The sequence below is a fragment of the Lactuca sativa genome, chromosome 5, assembly GCF_002870075.4.
Source record: "Lactuca sativa cultivar Salinas chromosome 5, Lsat_Salinas_v11, whole genome shotgun sequence".
In the NCBI taxonomy this organism is placed as follows: domain Eukaryota; kingdom Viridiplantae; phylum Streptophyta; class Magnoliopsida; order Asterales; family Asteraceae; genus Lactuca; species Lactuca sativa.
In genome coordinates this window covers 41009084-41022210 of record NC_056627.2, presented here as the reverse complement: position 1 = coordinate 41022210, position 13127 = coordinate 41009084, and the positions used below count along the sequence as shown (strand labels likewise).

Genomic DNA, 13127 nt, shown 5'->3' with positions numbered 1-13127 from the left:
ATACTCTCTGACAAAACAAATTTTCTTTTTACGCTTAAGCAGCATTGCGTTCAACTTAAATTGATAGTTCATTTAAGTACAATTACAAGCATACCACAAATTATTATCATGTTATACAACTATACAAGTATTTAGACAAGTTGACACTACGATTGAGACTCGATATATGTAATCAGATTTTGGACAAATATAGCGTGATCAACTATATTTGCCCGAGATTGGACCAACGTATATCGAGGAATGATCGTAGTAAGCAACAAGTCAAACCTTACCAAACCATTACAAGAATCAAACACAAGAATTAAAATACTATAGGAGTATTTGCGATCACTACAAAAAAAGGCCTTTTACGACGCTCATTGCGCGTCGTAAATGGCTCAGACGACGCGCAAATGCGTGTCAAGGAAGGCCATGTCATAAAGATAGACGACGCGCATTTGCGCGTCGTCTAAAGACGACGCGCATTTACGACGCGCATTTACGACACGCATTTACGACGCGCGGTTACGACACGCAATGCGTATGAAGGAAGGCCCTGTCATAAAGGAAGACGACACGCATTCGCGTGTCGTAACCTTACGACGCGCGTGTTAATGACACGCAATGCGTATCAAGAAAGCCCCTGTCAAGAAAGGCCATGTCATAAATGAAGATGACACACATTTTTGCGTATCGTAATTTTAAATTAAAAAAAAAATTATTTATGGATTTACTTATTTTCATATTAAATTTGCATTTTATGTCACATAATGGAAAATAAAATACCATATACAAATAATACAATGCATTGCACAAAAGTTAATGTTATACAAATAATCATTCGAATAGTAGACAAATGTAATACTACAAATAATCATTCCAATAGTAGACAAATGTAAGATTTCAACATTTTTTATATAATTAACTAAATTATTAGCCAATTTTCCTAAAATACCAACATACTTTTCTATGAAGAGCATTAACACTATTCTTTTCCATCAAAAACTTCAAAACCTGCATAATTAATTTAATGTTTAATCAACTACAGGTCAATAAGGTAGGTTTAAGCAAAAGAGGTTCATAGTAGTAAGATTTTACTTACCACTGTTGTTAATGACATTGAAAGAAGCAGGCCAACAAACACCCCCTCAGAAGGATTATTACTAAATGAAACCACAAACAAAGTTAAAAAGTCAAGTATTTTGTGACAACCCCGGAACCAGGGGCAAGGCTGTTTTTACCCATGGTATGACCTAATACATGATAATAAAGACTTGTTTAACAAAAAGAAAAATGATTTCTCACGTGACATCACTATTAAGAATTGATGAAAGAGGGTACTCCACACTGTATTGCCAACAAGCTTGACACCAACACCTAAAAGCTGGAAAAAACAATAACAAAAATAAAAATAAATGTAAGATTTGAGATAACAGATGCATAATTCACATGTCTACTTTTACCAATTTATTTTATGCAACATATATGCAGCTGACATGAATGAATTATACAACAAGTTAGGAGTAAAATAAGGGATGGTTGCATATTTAGTATGATAAATAAAGAGATTTGTGGCATAAGGGTGCATAAATAATAAAAAGCAAAAAGGAAGAGGAAAGCTGACTTACATAATCAGCAAATTTCTGAATTGGTGCTTTTAACATAATACATAAGAGTGGTCCCGAAGGGATAGCTGGCAGCAAAAAATCTCAGGCAAAAAAAATTCCAGGAGAAAACAGTTAGTACCTCAAAAGCAAAGGTTTTATAGGGTTAGGCATGCACCTGCAAGACAGGGACTAAGATTATAAGTGATGTGAATGGGACATAGTAATTAAAGGAATTTTTGTTACCATTGTTCCATGCATAGTGGTTGGGGTAGAGTGTTTTTCCATCACTGTTAACACGGAAGGGTCCAAGTTCTTCCATGGCTCCATATCCAAACAACAAGCATCCTAGCCTAGTAGAATACCTTCATTAATAGTGGTTCGATCTTACTCTAAATTTTGGTGCATTTGGATGATGATCTTTAGAATCTCCATTCTGATTCATGAATATTCTAATTAATTTGGTATTGTAGAATGTAGATTGGTATCTGCATTATTAAAGTTCATAGGACTTACTACCAACTCACTTTTCTTTTTTTAATCATTAGCCTTATGCAGCTCTCAAAGCTAGAGAATATCTTGATAAGCCTGCAATACATGAGACAATGGTGAAGGTATGTAGATTATATCTTATATTTCCTACACAAATATAGACAACTGTATGCTGATGTCATTATGCAGGTTAGCGCTTATCTGCTTGGAGAATACAGCCATCTTTTGGCCAGACGACCTGGGTGTAGCCCAAAGGACATTTTTGTCATTATACATGAGAAGCTTCCTACTGTATCGTGAGTATTTCTATTTCTATACATCTATGTTTTCTTTTGTGATCATCATCTATTTTTTTTTTGTTTCTACAGGACTCCAACAATATCCATTCTTCTCTCAACATACGCAAAGATTTTGATGCACTCTCAACCACCAGATCCCGAATTACAAAACTAGATCTGGGCAATATTCAGCAAGTGAGTTTATAATAAATAGGAGCTACACTTTTTTTTGTATATGCAAAATTTGATAATATTTAATTTCACACACATTGACAGATATGAAACATGCATTGATACTGAGATACAACAAAGAGCTGTACAGCTATTCATTTTCAATAGCACACTTGCAAAAATTTTAAACTTTTAAAACCCATCTTAGAAGGACTAAAGGTTAGAAAGGAGAAGTAATGAAGCTATGAGTTGAGAAAAGAGTAATCACAGCAAGGTCTCTAAAACAGACCTGCTGTTCAAAATGGATTTACTCCAAAATCTAAAACAGAAACATAGCTTTAACTAAATTTTATAGGAAACTATGATTATTCAGGATTCCAGAACTATAAAGAACTCCTTCTAACTCCAAAGGATGAATTAAATATGAATTTTACAAAAAGGTGTATCACTTCTGTCTCCAACAAGACAGTCAAGTGAGGATGGCCAATTCTACCCAACTTGTAAGTAGAGTTCGTCCATACCAAAATTCAGAGAAGTAAAGGACATACAAATGAAAGTCTCAGAGTTGGAATTGAATGAAAAGCATTTCCCAAGCTCCGGATATAAAATTCACATTGTGGACAATCACAACACTAGTAAAAGCTGGTGACTGCCCACTGATCTGGAGTCTGGATCAATTTTAACCAATTTATAATTGGAAATAACACCCCATCTGCTCCAGATCTTAAATTCATAATATCAGGAACATATAGAAACTTGGAATCACTCTGGATCCTTTTCCAAGCCTTATAAATGATGAAAACAAAATGACATATCAGAACAGACCCGAATCAGACCTAACAGCAAAGATTCCATTCTTGCACATAGATAAAGTCCTTACCAGTGAGGTTGGCCTGCTTAAGAAAGTTAGCCAACTCAATTTGTGAACTTTGGGAACTGGTTTGGGGTCCGTTTGAGTTCTATAGCTCAAGGTATGATTTTTACAATATGACTATAGATCTGATGGAAAACAGAATCATAGGCACCCGTGATTCCGTTTGAGTTCTATAGCTCAAGGTATGATTGAAAGCCCTTTATTTAAAAGACAAAAGATCTCAAATATACATGATAAGGTTTCTCACGAAGTGTGATCTTATGCTTGTTTTCTATATATAATCCAAAGAAACACAACCATTAATTTAACCAAAAGAAACTCAACACAATTTAGATATCATGATTTGTTACTTACCCCTTTTCTGTCGGAAGGACGAGGTGCTAATTCCTTCTTGGTGACAACATGCCCTTTATTTAGACCCACAAAGAGTCCTGTGTTTGGCTGTTTTGGAGCCATTGGAACCTGAAAACATAAACATATATTAGCGTAAAGCAACATACACTTCACAACAGTTCATCAACTTAGCCTATGCAGTTTTAATTCAATATGACCTGAAAACCTTACAAGCCTCAGACTACAATCAAAATGCGCAATATATATTCTTATTAAACATGAAGCTGATTACAAGATATAAATGAGTTTATGTGTGCCAATAAGTTTGTAAACACCAGCAAGCTTATAAGCACATGGAAAGCATCTCGGAACTATAAGAAGATGCGGGAGATCTTTAGGATTTATACTCTGATGATGTTTTATCATGACATGTTTTGACTTTCGCTACATTGGCTTTTGATATGAGTGATACTACTCCCTCCGTCCCAAAATTATAGTCTATCTTTCCTTTTTGGTTTGTCCCAAAATAATAGTCAACTTCTAAAAACAAATAACATTTTTACCAGAATAACCCTCATTATTACTTAACCAACTAAGCATTTAATGGAAGGGAAAATGACATAAAAGCCCTTAAGTTTTCACAAGAATGTCGATTTTACCCTTGGAAGTGTTTTATGTCTAGTAAAGCCCGAAGTTTTGTTTAATTTGTTCATTTTTACCCTTGTAGTCGGTTTCCAGGTAACCTACCGGTTACCTAATGCCAGTAAAGCCCTTGAATTTTCAAAAATATTTTGATTTACCCTTAAGTTTTTCAAAAATGTTCGGATTTACCCTTACCTTGATTGTTATTTTGATTATTATTATTATTATTATTACATTTTTAATTGTATAAAAATATTTTATACATAAATTTTTAAATGTATAAAAATATTTCATATGTTTTTAATACATTTTTATACGTATTATTATTATTATTTTTAATACATTTTTAAATGTATAAAATATTCAATACACACATTTTTAAATGTATACAAATATTTTTACTAATATAAATATATTTTTCAATATATATATATATATATACTTGTATTTAATATTTATATATACATTTGATAGCCTATGTAAACTTGTAGAAATGTATTTATACATATTTATATGATTTTTGCAAAATCAGTCATTGACGACATTTTTTTTTACTTTATCAAGCTTTTTCTGTTCGATTCAACAATTATATTATTGTTGCAAATTCGGAAGATTTGCTGAGCTAAATGAGGCATCCGAGTCTCATGGATCCTCTGATAAAAGTATCCTCTGACCCTACTTCCTCAAAGAAAGTGATTTCAGAAGAGGATGTTATCACTGTGTCAGACTAAGAAGAAAGAGAAGAGATAGTTGCTCCAAATGTTTCTGTGGCAGAGGAACATGATCTGACAACGGTTCAAGTCCAAAGTGATTATAATGAAGGGTCTTCAAAGAGTGGGAGTGAGACGGATTTATATGAACACCTTGATCTTTCTGGCTTCGATAAGCATGAAATTCCGTCAAACTTTGGAAGTAATGAAGATTTTTTTGTCAAAGGTTAATCTCAACTCGCTACTTGACAATATCAATGATGTTGCTCATCCAGCAACGAAGATACGGGACTTCGATGATGTACTCGAGTCAACGCCTCTTACTACCCAACAAGTGGTTGAAATGACAACCCCTATGGTAACAGTGTCAGGGATTCCTCCCCTTGATATTGTTTCACCTACCACAAAACCACTTCAGAGTGATGATGCAACAATCCAGACCTCGCAGCCTCCTCCAAAAAGAAGAAGACGTGATACTAGACAAGGATTTCTGGATTTTAATCTATTTCAAGGCCTACCAATTCCACCAACAACCACTCCTGCCATTGTCTCATCAAAACCTTTTTGTGAAGGTCCTAGTACCACCTTTGAGGCTGGTGGATCTTCTGCTCAAGCAGAATTTTCTCCTCCCAGGCCAGATCATGATGCTGCTTATGTACGGCTCGCCATGCATCTAGCTCAGGAACAAAGCTCAATGCCTTCCCCCATAGCTAAAGGAATTTCTTTTAGAGAAGTTCATCCAGGATAAGATAATCCAGCCATTGGTGAGCTTCAGAAGAAAATGAATGTACTTGACCAAAAGAACATTGAGCTAAATATCCAAGTTACTGATCTTTTGAGCGAAAATGCCAAGCTGAAGATTCAAGTTTCTGATCTTGAAAAGGACAAAACTTTGAAGACTAAGCAGATTTCTGACCTCCAAGTGCACTTTAATCTCCTCACTTCAAGCTACTTTGATTTGAAGAAAAAGCTAGAAGAGGAACTTGGTGACAAGTTCAAGACATCCGCTAATGAGTCAAGGATCAATCTGCACATCCAAGCTCACCCCATTGTGACATCTGCTCAAACACCTCGTGTTGTAGATCGATTTGAGGAAGAGCCAGCTCAAGCTCTGAGTGTTGTGGCCTTAAAACATGCCAAACTGGCCAAATCTGCTGAGAAGGGTCAAATTTTGTTCAAAAGGAGCTCGGATCAGAATGCTCCTGTGGATCAGCCCACCATCACTTTTACAGATCTTGGAGAGAATCGCTTTAAAAATGTATATGGTGATAGGTCAGGGATCATCTCATGGGGATTTCACGACACTTTAAACTTGTGGATCATGAGACGAATGAGTGGCACCACTGAACTATATAAAGATGCTCATGACTTCAACTCTTGGACCAGAGTTGATCTTTCAGAGTTGTCAAAGGCTCCTTTTGCCAATCCCTCTCAAAATTCCAAGGCTACACAGTTCAAGCATTTCTTGGAAGATCAAGTGCTCAAGGTTTTTCCTTCAATGAAGACTGTAATCTGTAACACCGGATTCCTAGTATGATTTCTATTTATGTAATTTCTCTCATTTTACCTTGGACTCGGCGAGTTGGAGGCCCGACTCGCCGAGTAGGAGTGATTTTGGCACGGGATTAAAGTGAGGGACTCGGCGAGTCGGGTCCCAGACTCGGCGAGTCCATGCTATACGAGTAAAACCCTAACCCGGGTGTTTGCACCCTATTTAAACACTCTAACTCGGCCTCCCTTGTCCCTAACACTTCCAGAGAGCTGTAGAGTGAAACCCTAGCCCCCATATTGTTCTTGTGAGTGATTGTTGGCCTTGTGAAGGAAGTTTGGAGCTTAGAAGAAGAAGGAGGAGGTTGAAGAGTGCAAGGAGGGGAAGTAGATCCGAAATCTACACTGTGAGAAGCTTCCATTCAGGTAGAAAAGTTCCTACCTTGATTACTAGTTCATTAGATCCCCTTTTTGTCCATAATTGGTGGTTTTCAAGCCCTAAAACCTCAAACTCCATGTGTTTATGCTCTATGTTTTTAAAGGACTTCAGATCTGGACCTTATGGACATCTTAGAAGTGTAAAGTATCGGTGGTTGAAGTGATTGAGGTCCCTATTGAGTGTATGACCTCAGAAAGAGCTTGGAATTGCCTTTTGGAGCTCATAGGGCCATGCATGCACGTAAAGTTTGCAACTTTACGTGATAAGCATGCCCTAGGAGCTTAGATCTATGGTTTGGAACCGTTGCATGTCTCAGATTTGGTATGTATGGGAGGAGAGTTGAAGAGACTCGACGAGCTCCAAAGTGGACTCGACGAGTTCTATGAAGATGGTCTTAGACTCGATGAGTTGGATGAACGACTCGGCGAGTCCTATGAAGATTGCCTGGAACTCGACGAGTTGTTCTTCAAACTCGGCGAGTCATATGAATTGTTACTAAGTTAAGAGGGGTTTAAGTGTGGAAGGTCCAACCCTTCGTAGCTGCATGCGGAGTTAGCAATTTAACATGTAGCAATAGTCCCAGAAACCCAAATCCTCAAGATGGATGCTCTGGTGAGGATTGGGAAGTGAGTAGGAGATCTGCTCGTAGGACTCGGCGAGTTGTTCTCGGACTCGGTGAATCGGATCGCGAGTCAGTCTAATCGTCCCAAGAAGTGAGTTAAGGGTGACTCAGTGAGTGGGAAGAGGGACTTGATGAGTTAGTACTGGGTTATTAGGAGAGGGACTCGACGAGTCTGTGCCATGACTCGGCGAGTCCAGTCAACTGGAAGTTGACTTTGACCAACGAGTTGACCTTGGATCAGGGGTACGTCAGTCATTTGAACTAAGGGTATTTATGAGTGACTAATCTATGTTTATGGATTTATAGCTGGAGGATTACCGGTGCAGCATTCAAACATCTAGCAAGCAGACTTTCAGTAGCTACTTATCGAGGTAAGTTACATTCCAGTAGCGGTGGGTCTACGGCCACAATGTCAGCCCACCAGTAGGAGTTGTATGTTAGATGATTGCCTTTGTGATATTCATCTAGGTTTGCTACTACTTGATATGTTTATGCGCTAGCATGTTATGATGTTATGTGATAGTGGTAGTAGTAGGGGTGAAATGGTCCCCGGTTACCGGTCGATAGGACCGAAGGGGTAGTTTAGTACCCAACCATGCTAGCCAGATTATGATATGTGTGATATGATATTATGTGGTAGTAGTAGGGGTGAAATAGTCCCCAGTTACCGGTCGAAAGGACCGAAGGGGAGGCCAGCACCCAGATATGCTAGGCAGTATCCGGTCGAAAGGATCGAAGGGGAGGCCAACACCCAGATATGCTAGGCAGTATCCGGTCGAAAGGACCGAAGGGGTAGGTCGGGCGCCTAGATATGCCTGACAGTATTTGTATGTTATGTGATTGTATGGTATGTGGTATGATGGGGGAACTCACTAAGCTTCGTGCTTGCAGTTTACAATTTTGTTTTCAGGTACCTCTTCTTCGAAGGGGAAGGAGATGGCGCAATAGCGGCACATCATACACGCATATTGTTTTCCGCACCATGAGTTATTCTGGGATTTGTACTCTGACATTATGGTTGTTTTTATGTTTTGGTTTTCAGACACGAAATATGTTTATGAAATGATAGGATCAAACGATGTTTATTCACAAATGTTTTCCAAAGTATTGATTTAAAATGAAATTTTTGGACGTGAAAATTGGGTCATTACACAATTAACCTATTCGATCTGAGATGTGGCCTGCTACCAATCAAGTAAAGTAGATTCCTATCCATCAGGACCATCCAGATGGATTTCTACGGTCCATGCTGTACTGGGTGTTTGATGAAACTACAGCCTCTACTGTCATAAAACTTGAAAAGGGATGCATTCGCTTATATGACAAAAGAGACCTGCTTCAGTTTGGAAAATGGGATATACATCAGCTGAGCCATCATCAGATTAAAGTTGCAGAAGACATCTTTGAGCCAACTGCCAAAGAATACATGGCTATGGTTATTGATATCATTAACAAGCGGATGTGGAATGGAGCAATGGGGAAGTCAGATGTGATGGTGGTCGACAAAGACTGAGCTCAAGCTAGCACCAAACCAAGGGGGAGATTGAAGGGTCCAGTTAGTGGTTTGGTCTAGGCTTTCATTGTAATAAGTTCTTTTGAGTCGTTATTGTGTTTTGGTAGGTTGTTAGTGTGTTTACGGCCCAGTAGTGAGTTTACGGCCGTAAACCCAGTTTCCGGCCCAAGTCCACTATATATAGAGGTTGTTTAGGTCATTATTGGTTGTTGATGCCACAGAGTTCACGACCTAGCATATCGATTTGTACCATACGTTTTTCAGTAATAAACGTGTGCAAGCTTGATTTCTCTTCTTCTATTCATATTCTTATGTCTATTGATTGTTTGATTGTTTGATCATTGGTAAATATATGTTTTAGGACCTTACATGAAATTCCTAGATCCTTTGAGATTCATTGAACTTTTCAATGGCATGTTTAAATCTCGATTGTGCCATTCAAGTTTGTGACTGGGATGCCAAGGATCACAAACAAGGTGTGAATAACCATGCAAACTAGCTTGGTACACCCAATGTTACAGATCATCTAATCAATGTGCCGGTTAACCATACACGCTCCATTGATATATGATTAACATCAAGTTACCCTTTGCCACACATTATCAGTCCCAGATTAGTGTGTCGGTTAACCACACACGCTCCACTAACGACTTAACAAGGTGCAAGGTGTAATTTCATGGATTAGCACCATTTTCACATTTTTCCTAAAGTAACTAAGATTGGGGATTTAACAAAAGTTTAGTTACTTTATATTTATCATTATACTTTTAGTGAGGGTGAATTAATGTCCTATCCTACCCGTTCAGCTAATGGCCCTCTATCAGTCAAGGAAGCGGTGGATGAGAGTGGACACCCATTAAACCACCATTTTATAGGCAGTAACCTTACACCCCCTTATAGACCGGCTTCGTGAATGAGGCCTACTAACGGTAAGACCGACTTGTCTTATATATATATATATATATATATATATATATATATATATATATATATATATATATATATATATATATATTATTAAACTTATAATGTTATAAAGTATAAGGGTTGAATTTTAACTTTTAAAACTCTAGGGTTTGGAATTAAAGTTTCATTAGTGTGACTTTACAAATTCCAAAACATGAGGGCAAATTTTGAAACTTGTTAAAACTCTTCATATTCATAACTTATGAGTTTAATGCAATTATAAAGAAAAGACTTTTCATTTTCCATAACTTGAGGACAAGTTATTGAGTCCATTAAAGGCATTTAGATCATTATTTTAATTAACACAATAATCAAATAATTCATCCATAATCTAGTTAAACTCATAAGAACAAGATAATTCATATCAACAATCTTTAAGAAATTAGCCTAATCATATAAATTAATACAAATCTTGAAATTATGACAATTATCTTTTAATTGGATAAGCATGATCATTACCATATCAAAAAACAGATTTAATGGTTCAAAAAACAGTTTGGGGGTAATGATCCTAATCCAATTCTGACCAAAAACTCGAAATTCTGCACATAGGAGCACCAACTCGGCGAGTACATGAACTGGACTCATCTATTTGGTCTATTACTAGGTGGACTCAGCGAGTCCACCAGTCAGAAGGTAGAAAATCGATTTTTTTCAACTTTGAAAACCAATAAGCATCAAGTATAACAGAAAACAATCCTAGGCTCTGATACCACTGTTGGGTTTTGAGAACTATAACACTCCTATGGTGCACATGCAACCCTAAATGCTTAGGATCTATGTTTTATCTAATTATACATGCATATTTGCATTTTCCAAAGCATTGTCCTAACTAGCATACAAATTGCCAAATAAACAATACAACTAGTTAGATGACTTACCTATTAGAAGGACTTGTAGATCTTGACCTTTGAAAGCTTGAGCACCTCAAGTGTGATGCCTCTAATGGTTCACAAACACCAATATGTAAGAGGAAGCTTGATAGAATAGGTTTCTTGGCACAAAATCAACTTCACTCTCTTAGAATGAATGGGGTAGGTGATTTTGGGACTAGGGGTATGCTTTTATAGTGTCGCTAAGTTAAGGTTACATTCATGCAAACCCTAATGCTCCACGACCTTTCACATTCTTATGCTCCATAGGTTTAACCTCCGTGGAGTATCCATGGATTATCTCATTGGTTTAGCCCATCTAAATAATCATGGATCATTGGCCCACACTATAAGAATCATTGATTTACATAATCAATCCCTATATATTTAATTAGTCTCTTTTGACCACAAAATTAATTCCAAATTAATTCTTGATCGATACTAATTAATGTAACACCCAGAATCTGAAAGACCAAGAAAGGAAAGAAAAGCCCTTAGTCAAAGGAGTCAACTCGTCGAGTCCAAGGAGGAACTCGACGAGTCGGAGCGTCACCCGTGTCGCGGATTAAGTGACCGAATCGGCGAGTCGGGGAGACTGACTCGGCGAGTCTGGTCTGGGTTGAGAAACCCTAATTTCGGGACTTGGCACCCTATTTAAGCATCTCATTATCATTTCTAGGGTTTCATTTATAGCCTCCATTGTCCAGAGACGAAACCCTAGCCACCAAACTTTATTCTTGAGATTGTGTGTGAAGATCTAAAGGCGTTTGTGGTGATTTTTGGTAGTTTTGTTCACAGGGAAGAAGGAAGAGCATAGAAGGATCAAGAGGAGACTGAAGGATTCAATTTTGGTACATCTTTTGCAGTCTTTGAAAGGTATAAAGTCTATACCTTGCTTGCTCATTTGTTAGATCCCTTTTTGGGGGAAGATTTAGGGCTTTTAAGCCATATGAGGTAACCAACCATGATTACAAGCATGGTTGTGGGGTCAAGACTTCGGATCTAGGACCTGGGAGGGGTCACAAGGCAGATTTGGGTTGCTTTTGCACCCATAGAAGGCTCCATGCAACCTAAGAGCTTCTTTGGAACCTTTTTGGAGCTCAAAGTCCCATACATGCACGTAAAGTTTGTAACTTTACGTGCTAGATCGATTGTAGGAGCCTAGATCTATCTTATGGACAAGTGTTGTACATCAGAAATAGAGAAATGAGACTTGGACAACCTCGACTCGGCGAGTTGTTCTTTGGACTCGGTGAGTCGAAGGTTTGACTCCCCTTTTTCTGTTTGGGTTCGAAGGAACCCAGTTGAGTGTTAGAGGGGTGTTAGAGGGTCCAAAGGAGTAACACAACGTATTGGGCTTAGCCTTAGACCTGGAGTTCATGGGACTCGATGAGTGCTAGAACAGACTCGGCGAGTCCAAGGCAATATCCTAATAATAGAATATGAACTCGATGAGTTGTTCATACAACTCAGCGAGTCAAGGACAGGACTTGTTTATCAGATGAAGGTGAATCTCGATGAGTTGTTCATACAACTCGGCGAGTCGGATGAAGGTTCATTCGATGTTCATATAGAAGAGGAACTCTTCGAGTCATTGCCAAACTCGACGAGTAGAGTCGTGGATAAGGTCAGGTAAAGGGTTAGGGACTCGACGAGTTGACGGCCCAACTCGGCGAGTCGAGTCAACTGGAAGTTGACTTTGACTTGGACTTGGTTAGGGGCAAAATAGTCATTTTACCCTAAGAGTAGATATCAGATTATGACTGAGTGTTTTGTGGGGATTATAGCCGGAGGATTTCCGGAGCAGCAACAGACAGAGGTTTCCCGCACAGATTATCATCAGCTACTCGTACGAGGTGAGTTACCTTCCAGTAGTGGTGGGTCTACGGACACAATGCCGACCCACCAATAGGATTTGTATGTTAGATGATTGTCTTTGTGATATCATCTAGGTTTTCTACTACCTGATATGTTATATGTTAGCATGATATGTTATATCTGATAGTAGTAGAGTTCGGTTGTTAGGACCGAAGGGTAGGTCAGACACCCCAGATATGTCTGGCGGTATGTGATGTTATGTTTATATGCTAGCATGATATGTTATATGTGATAGTGGTAGTAGGAGGGGAATAGTCCCCAAGTTC

At 38.2% G+C, this 13127-nt stretch overlaps 2 long non-coding RNA genes across 2 annotated transcripts; one reads left to right on the top strand and one right to left on the bottom strand.

Moving 5' to 3' along the window:
• Nucleotides 1-1107: 1107 nt before the first annotated feature.
• On the bottom strand, nt 1108-1978 carry LOC128126200 (uncharacterized). Its single transcript, XR_008223960.1, has 3 exons — nt 1830-1978; nt 1608-1761; nt 1108-1363 (listed from the first exon to the last, which is right to left on the bottom strand). It is a non-coding gene; the product is annotated as an uncharacterized LOC128126200 (long non-coding RNA).
• Nucleotides 1979-2124: 146 nt separating this feature from the next.
• LOC128126199 (uncharacterized) lies at nt 2125-2567 on the top strand. The gene is made up of 3 exons (XR_008223959.1): nt 2125-2197; nt 2265-2371; nt 2444-2567. It is a non-coding gene; the product is annotated as an uncharacterized LOC128126199 (long non-coding RNA).
• The last annotated feature ends 10560 nt before the right edge of the window (nt 2568-13127 follow it).